We start from the raw sequence: 8,534 nt of genomic DNA on the forward strand, positions 1-8,534 counted from the left end.
GGAAACTATTTCGGGAGAAACTAGGTTTGGATTTACTTCTCAAAAAGTAGTGCCTTCACTTGTTGGGCGAAAGACAACCGGAATGCCTTCTGCTCGCTTTTTCGTATACGTGACCAAAGTAAATGGTGCATCTTCACCCATCTCTTCTTCATCACTTAGCTCATAATTCGATGTTGTATCATCATATTTGCTGTCTTCTAGGCGAGGTTTCTTGGTCTCGGCTTCGCCGTCAGCCATTATTCCTGAATTCGCCGAAGTTGATTCCGAGTTGTGGAGAATCAAACGTGCCGGCTTTATGGAGATTTGTGACGCTTGCAAGGCCCAGGCTTTTCATTACGGCCTGTAGCATCATTCATATGGCTTGCTATACTTGGACGAGCATAAGGCTCGTGACGATGTTCTCGGCTTCCGACCACCGTAGTGAAAGGGCAATAGCCAGGTCCTCAAAAAAGAAACGTCGTACCTGTAAGGCGCCTGGCTCGCTGAATCTTCGCCCGATTTTTCGTTAGTCAATCGTCGTCAATGGTAACCGTAAATGTCCAAAAAACCAGAAAAATTAGAGCACCACACAATGACAGCGACCGAACAGATACGCTTCTTCTCCTTCTCGCTTTTAATATTTCAGTCTGAGAAGATTTAACATATAGGGCATGCGCCGTCGGTGTTTTCTTTCATGACATTTGTTTGTGGGGTGTCATTCTCAAAATGCGTAGGAATAACTTAGTCAAGAATCTAAGGCAAGGTATCAGCAACTTTAGTGATATAATGGTGTGGCAATATAACCCGCGTATATAGCATGTCACATGGCAAGGCGTGGCATATATATATACCTAAATATATACGGAAATTTTCGCTCACGGACAACTCCGCCGACGCCGGCACCGGATTTTCTGCAACACGGGGCCCTTAAAGGGCCCTTCACCAGGTCCCATAGCAAATTTTGGTCATACGCTGGACGTTGTTACGTGTCCTCTAGGGAGAGTTCTGCCGCAAATATTTTTCAAATTGGCTCATTAATAGCCGAGATAGAAATATTTCAGTGCCGCGAACCTATGATTTCAGCAGGCGAGCTCCACTGCATAGCGAGATGCTCTTTCCATTCGCCCCATCTAACCTCTGCAAGCGTAATTCCTTCCCTGCGTTCTCCCATACCAGACCTCGAGGATGGCGTGACACATACGTCACGGGCCCCGCCTTCATTTATTTTTTCATTTCTACCCGCTTTTTTTTCCCCCTGCACTACGCATTTCCTATGACCGCGCCGCGCGCGAGCTGTTGTCTCGTTTGCGCAGCGCACGATTTTGCGCGCTCTGCACAAGGAAACATAACTAGCGGTATAATTCAATGCTACACGAACACTGAGGCAGAACAAGCTGATCGCAGAGCATGATGATGCGCTGGTACACGGTAGAAAATGGCATAGTTTCGGTATCTGCGCACGTGACCGCACAAGCAGACGACGAAGTACATCTCTCTTGCTTCGGTGCGAAGTAAAACAAGAAACACGCAGACATTCCGTTTGTGTGTTGTATTATTTCTCTATACTTCAATTCGTCAATTAAAGCAACAGATCGTGCAGATAATAGATGTTGTCTTGAATAATTCTCGAAGTCACATGTCACCACGAGCGACGTCGCACTGCGGGCGCAACTACGTAGGCGCAGTGGCACGACTACGTCACCGTCCGGCTTGGAGCGCGGTGGCCGCGAGGAGAAGGAAAAACGGCGTTCGGTTTGAAATTTCAGATCTTTCCGCGGTGCGTAGCGATGCAATACTTTGCAGACACGATCGTTATCGCGCAATGTATGTTCTGCGCTTGTCAGCTCAAAATGGCCAGACCTGGTGAACGGCCCTTTAAAGGGCAACTCCGGCGATTTTTAGATGTCTATACTGATCTTAATAAAAAAATTTTGAATATACGTTCTCTTTTGCACTCTGGTTATCTATGCCAAATTGTATGGCTGCAAGTCATTTAGTTTTCCTGAAAATGAATTTTAAGGATTGGTTGCGTTCACGACTCATGACTTTCCACTGGCCACCCTGTGTTTGTTACGTCAGAGACTACATTACACTGCTGCTGAAATCCTTGCTTAAATCGCCGCTGTCTAGCTCGGAAACTCTGTAAAAGCTCCCTGTTTCGTCAGGAGGCATCAGCTTCGCTCCTTCAGCATTAGCGCTAAGTCTACTGCGTGCTTAGCAAGTGTTCTGCATGTTTACATTATGGTAGTGTAGGATGTGATGTCATCGATTTATTGTGACGTCACAGGAATCAGCTACCCGTTTCGGTTTTGGTATCTCGTTTACTGGTTGTTTAACATTATCGATGAACTTTTAAGCAAATTGAATCACCCTACCGGTGACAGGACTGTGAATGCCATTTGAAAATAACAATATCCTAATATGGTTAAAAAACGCAGGAGTTGCCCTTTAACGCTTTCGCGTTAAAATGCCGCGTCTGTAGTGCGGTATGGACAATGAAGAAACGAAGACATATCGCCATTTACAAGAAACATAGCGAACTAGAAGAAGTGACTAGCGCGCGGTATTAAGTAGTCCGTTCTTGTTACTGTTCCTGTGGATTGAGTGCTTTGGAATCTCCATGTCCACTTGCACCGTATCGTGACACGTATCAAGGAATGTGACACGTGCGCCGCGCAGTCTCGCTACGTGTGTTACCTCTTCGCGACGCGTTATCGCGCCTCCTCGCTAGATCCGAATCGCTGCTGAGGAAGCGACTCTCCGAGCCACGCGCGCGGCTGCAACTAGGCAACGTCGGGCTCAGCTGATTGCACAAGCCGCACGTCGCCGTCGACGCCGGGCGGACGCCATTATTTACTTCATTTTATTTATTTTGTGATGCTGTCAATCCCATCAGGGATTTTTACAGGGGTGATTTAGAAGGGTCTGTAGACATTGTAGTACAGGCATTTACATAAGGATATAGAAGGTTATCTAGTAAGTGTTAAGGATAATGGACCTATGTTAACGGCAACGAGTATGGCAAAGACATAACGCACAATCAGCTTATTTCAATTACATGTGATGTTCCGCAAAAAGACAAAAAAGAAGAAAAGAATGACAAGCATATGAAATATACAATTGATAACATCATCCATAATTTCACATCACAGATGTCCAGAAACACGTGGTAATTAAAACAATGACAAACACAATAATGATAACATCCCTTACTCGTTGCTGACAGTACTGTTTGGCCAGCAAGTCCAACAAATTTGTCAACAGTGGATTGTGACATGGGACAAGAGCTTGGCTTTCTTCGTAAAGTATCGCAGAACCCGATTTAAGAACATATGCTTTCGCATCGCTTTCCTTGCCACGTGCTCTACATGATCCAACCATCCTAAACCTGATGAGACGACGCCCAAGTACAGTGACAGTGTTAAGGATAGTATTATCACAGTCGCATGTAAAAGTAAGTTGGGATTTCTTTCTTTTGTTTCTGACATTGACAGTGTTTTATCGAAGTTGATGGCCAATTGCCAGTTTTCGCACCATTGGGCTATCAAAGCAAAATCCTTATTAAGACTAATTTGATCTTTTCGGTTTAGTACTTCTCTGTAGAGGACGCAGTCGTCTGCAAATAACCGAATCTTGTATTCAACCTGACCAGGTATGTCGTTTATGAACAGCAGGAACAGGATAAGGGCCAAAACGGAACTCTGGGGTACACCAGAAAGTACTGGCACAGTTTCAGAAGTGCGGGAGCCTAACTGAACAAACTGGCCGCGGTCAAATTGAATTTTCCCTGGACTCTAAGGCTTTTCTTTCGAGGAACTCGTATGGGTTTCCTTTGTAGCAATTGCTACGAACGGGTGGATGTCTGATTTTCCTTTTAATAATTACTCCTCTCCACCTTGCGGGTTTCCGCAGAACTACTACGTCAAACACTTGCCTTTGCTTCGTGCTGTCGAGAAATTCGACTTCGCCCTACCATCTGTTAGCCACTTGGTTATCTCAGGTGGTAGAGCGGCTGCCCCGGAAAGGCGGTGGTCCCGGGTTCGGGTCCCGGACCAGGACGAATTTTCCTTCAACTCTGAGACTTTTCTTTCGAGGAACACGTATGGGTTTCCTTTGTAGCAATTGCTACGAACGGGTGGATGTCTGATTTTCTCTTTATTAATTACTTCTCTCAACCTTGCGGGTTCCCGCAGAACTACTACGTCAAACATTTGCGCTTGCTTCGTGTTGTCGACAAATTCGACTTCGCCCTGCCATCTGCCAGCCGCCTGGTTAGCTCAGATGGTAGAGCGGCTGCCTTGGAAAGGCGGTGGTCCTGGGTTCGAGTCCCGGACCCGGACGAATTTTCCTTCAACTCTGAGGCTTTTCTTTCGAGGAATCCGTACGGGTTCCCTCTGTAGCAATTGCTACCAACGGGTGGATGTCTGATTTTTCCCATTATTGACACTTCGGTTTCAGGCGGTCTATACAATGCGCCAACATAGATGTGGGTCTGGCCCAACTGAATTCTACGCCGGACCGCCTCCACACCTGGGACATGTGGCATCACAGAGTAATTTATGCCTTGGTTGCTATGAGCAAAGCAACACGACCACCTCTAGTTCTATCTTTTCGGACGATGGAGTAGCCTGGTTGGGCCACTTCATGGTTTCCGATGTCAGCGTGCAGCTATGTCTCAGTCACGCAGATAATGTCAGGTTCAAGAGCGATAAGAATCGTTTCTAGCTCTTCGATTTTGTTCAAAAGGCTGTGCGCATTAACAATGGGAACAACTAGAGCCGACGGCAGTTTCGAGTTCACTTGGCTGGTCCATGTTTTAGTTTTTTGTAACTTCCACTATGTCTAACGTACGATCATCCCAGGTGTACAGGCGATTATTTATTTTGACTTTATCGTAGGACAAACTAGTTCGTTCTTGAGAAAACTCAGGCACAAGCAGTGACCATCTTCCTATACGTTTTGAGCTCGTACGCCCATTGACTCAAATTACTATGCATTAAAATACTTTTGTTAATCTCAGCGCATACAAAAAGGTCTTACGCATGACTATATCGAATCAGCAATGGGATAATGAAGAAAAGGCCATAAATTTATTGTCTGTTTCAACAGATTCTGAAAAAAAAAGAATCTCAATTCAATGTGCAACCCTTGGTGGAACGCAGAGTGTTCACGCGATTACAGGACAAGAAAAGCAGCGTTGCAAAAACTACTTCATAACCAATGTCCTAGCGATTGGAGGGACTGTAAATTCGCGACAGCAACAATTACAAAAACACTTGCGAATGTGAAAAATAACTTTGAGCACTTCGAATTTCTTTCAAAGGCCACCAACAAAGAGGCAATCTTTCGATTTCAGGTAAATAAAAAGGTCCTTCCGGCACAAATAAACGGCGACTTAGTGGTTCCAACCTCCTGCGAATTGGCCAAATGACTGGAAGACATTGTTAAAGGTCTGGAATGTCTCGTTAAGTCGATTTTGTCTAATCACTCAACGCTGCCTACTCATGGTGAAGACTTCCAAGAGGTTACGGCTTCGAAGCTGAATAATGTACTAAGCCAGCTGCCTAATTCAGCGCCAGGCCCCGATGGAATTACTACGGCAATAATAAATACTTAAGATATCATCGCACGCATTCCTTACCCTGGTAAACCATTCTATTATATATTCGTGGATTCCCCAGAAATGGAGTCTTGCAAGAGTAATCCAACTATTAAAAAAGCAAGGTGCCGGTTATGTATTAGATAACATTACCCTTATAAAAATTTCTAGCAACATTTTTTAGGCAGTCTATAGACTTTTGTTACTAGAACCTACCAACAGTCAATTGAAATCCTACCAGCTGTCTTTATACTTCCTAACAACGCTCTAGTAACACCCTAGAAACAATTGGCCACCAACTTTCAATAGAAACATGTTCATAGGATGTCTTTAAACTTCCTACCAATTTCCTATGAACATTTGTCTTTATACACCCTAGTAACATTCTTTCAAAAGAGAAATGTTCATATATTTTCTATTAACTTCCTACCAACCCCCTATTAACAAGCTTTCTTTATACACCGTATTAACATTCTTTCAAAAGAAAAATGTTCATATATTTTCTGTTGACTTTCTACCAATCCCCTATTAACATTTGTCTTTATACACCCTAGTAACATCCTATCAAGAATTGGATCCTATCAAGAATTGGCTACCGTACTTCAACTGAAGCATGTTCATAGATGGTCTGTAAACGTTCTACTAACCGTCAACCAACACAAGTCTTTAGGCTCTTTAATAACACTCTGGCAAAATTTTACTTACATGTGCTTATGTACTTGGTATTGACGTCTTGCTATTCCCCTAGTAACATTTGTCCCACATACGACCTAGTAGCATAGTGTAAACATTTGTCAGTATGTGTGAACATGTTGGTAAACGGCAGTATGCAACCTAGAAGGTGCGCGTAAATGGAAAACAAATGCAAGTTTGCACTGAAAGAAGTTTATTCACACGAAAATATTTACACAGAATTGTGAGAGAAGTAGTAGAGAAATTAAAAAAAAATGAATAATGACTTGGTTGATTACGGCATGGCAGCTGTCGCATAATCTCTAGCAAGCATCGATTATGCAAGCTGATGTCTCAGAATGCTTGCAGAATGAACCAACCCTGCACAGAAACAAGATGGTCAGTGTTAACATCATGTTCAGGTTAGCATATCACATACATAGAACAGCTTTTTAAGGTTCACATGAATGCTAAAATTGTGACCGACATCCCTGTTTACTTGCAGAGGAGATGGAAAGGATGGGGCACATTATTCAATGCATATCCTTTGCTGCGTTGTATTTACTACGTATCATTAAAATTAGGAAAGCGTACAAAATGGGTTTCTCTACCAATTACCTGCATAAATGAGTTACTCACTAAAAAGTTAATTACATGGTTTATTCATGGTGAAATTTGTAGCACGCACAATAGACACGGACGCAGAGAAGGTGGACACGCGAGCGCTTACTCAAAGCTGGTTATTTTGGGAAGGAATGAACGTAACAGCGCCAGCTAGCTGCACCGAGCATGTGCAAAACGTGTCATCCATTTTTATATAAACAGATGACAGAGCTTGAAGCAGTATTCAAGAATACAAATGCTTTGTCAGTGATAGCAACCAATGGCTGACTGATGCATTTTTAAGCACATATTATATGGAACGCTTCTGTAATTTGACGTGTTCGTTTATTTTTACTCGAAAACAAAATATCAGTGTCAAAAAATACCGGTTCACAATGACATAGGTTGCAGTGGTTAAACAGGTGCGAATGATTTTCTTTCACATTCGCACTTGTCTATCCAGTGCAACCTATGTCATTGTGAACCGGTTCGCTAAAAAATATGTAATTGTGAACCGTGAAGCTATACGCTCAATATTTTACTGTTTCTCATCCTGTGCAGCCAGAGTAGGAAAGAGCAAAGAATGAGTTCATGATCAGACAATATTTACCAGACCTTAGTCATTGCGAACGCTGTGAAAACGAAGGATTTGTACGCTTCGTGTTTATAGCAACTTCAAGCGAACCCCATGACGCGGGGCAGCTGAAAAAGGTAAGAAAATCGTTCTTAGAACATTTCACGTCGTTACAGTTTGCGCTATAATAACCTGCCAAAATGCGGCATTAGAAACTGAAATAAAATAACATCAAAATAATATGTTTATGAAAAATGATGGAAAAGAACATACCTTTTATTATAATTTGGAGATAAACTTCGGCGCAAAGCAGTCTTGAGGAACAGCTGTTCGCTATTTGTGCAGTTTAAAACACGGACAGTGCCAATATTAAATCACTTCACACGACACTGCATCGCACCTGGCAGAGAAGTTCCAGAAACGCTCACATCACGGAACGAAGAAAGCACCGTGGGCTTCGCAAACACCTTGCTGGTTGGCTTGCATCGATGAATTAGCCACAACACAGCATAAGCATAATTAGCAGCAAAAATAGCTAGATTGCTGCTACGAAACGCCACGAAACACCTACATCGCTCCGACCGTACCATGCCGGCGTCGCAAAGGAACTGATAGCGATTGCGATGGTCTTCCTCTTTGCCTCGACTCGGCCAACTGTCAAATTTGTGCACATGCGCGGGAGAGGCATGTGACATTCTTTCCATCCACCTGCTTCGCCTTGACCGCCGCGGAACTAAAGCCCCTCTTTAAGCCAAAACATGCACCCCCCCCCCTCCCCCGCTACCTTGCGATAATTGACTCACACCTAGACATTCCTCGCCTCTTGGTGAAAGCTGTGGCCGGCCTTTGTGTACGCACCCCTTTCTGGGAACTGCACTTAGAGGGAGGAATGTACCTCATGGCCGAGGTTGAAAAAAAAAAAAAAAAACTGAGAAGGTAGCCGGCTCAATTTTGTTGGGCATTTAGGGGCTGTATAGTTTTATCTTTCGAGACAATTATTCTTCTGAAAACCGACTTTTTTCTCGAAATGTAATAAACATAGAACAATAAAATCATATTGAGTAAATTATGTGGTTATTCTATTTTGCGCAAGAGCATCTTTTAGCG

The 8,534-nt window shown here is 43.5% G+C and overlaps 1 long non-coding RNA gene across 2 annotated transcripts; it reads right to left on the reverse strand.

Moving 5' to 3' along the window:
- Window positions 1-6,343: 6,343 nt before the first annotated feature.
- On the reverse strand, window positions 6,344-8,191 carry LOC142581778 (uncharacterized). 2 transcript variants are annotated; one of them, XR_012828288.1, is made up of 3 exons: window positions 7,701-8,191; window positions 7,464-7,555; window positions 6,344-6,631 (listed from the first exon to the last, which is right to left on the reverse strand). It is a non-coding gene; the product is annotated as an uncharacterized LOC142581778 (long non-coding RNA). The 2 variants fall into 2 exon arrangements; XR_012828289.1 differs by having other exon boundaries at window positions 7,469-7,555; window positions 7,701-8,188.
- Window positions 8,192-8,534: the final 343 nt, after the last annotated feature.

The sequence above is a fragment of the Dermacentor variabilis genome, chromosome 5 (genome assembly GCF_050947875.1).
Source record: "Dermacentor variabilis isolate Ectoservices chromosome 5, ASM5094787v1, whole genome shotgun sequence".
Taxonomy (NCBI): domain Eukaryota; kingdom Metazoa; phylum Arthropoda; class Arachnida; order Ixodida; family Ixodidae; genus Dermacentor; species Dermacentor variabilis.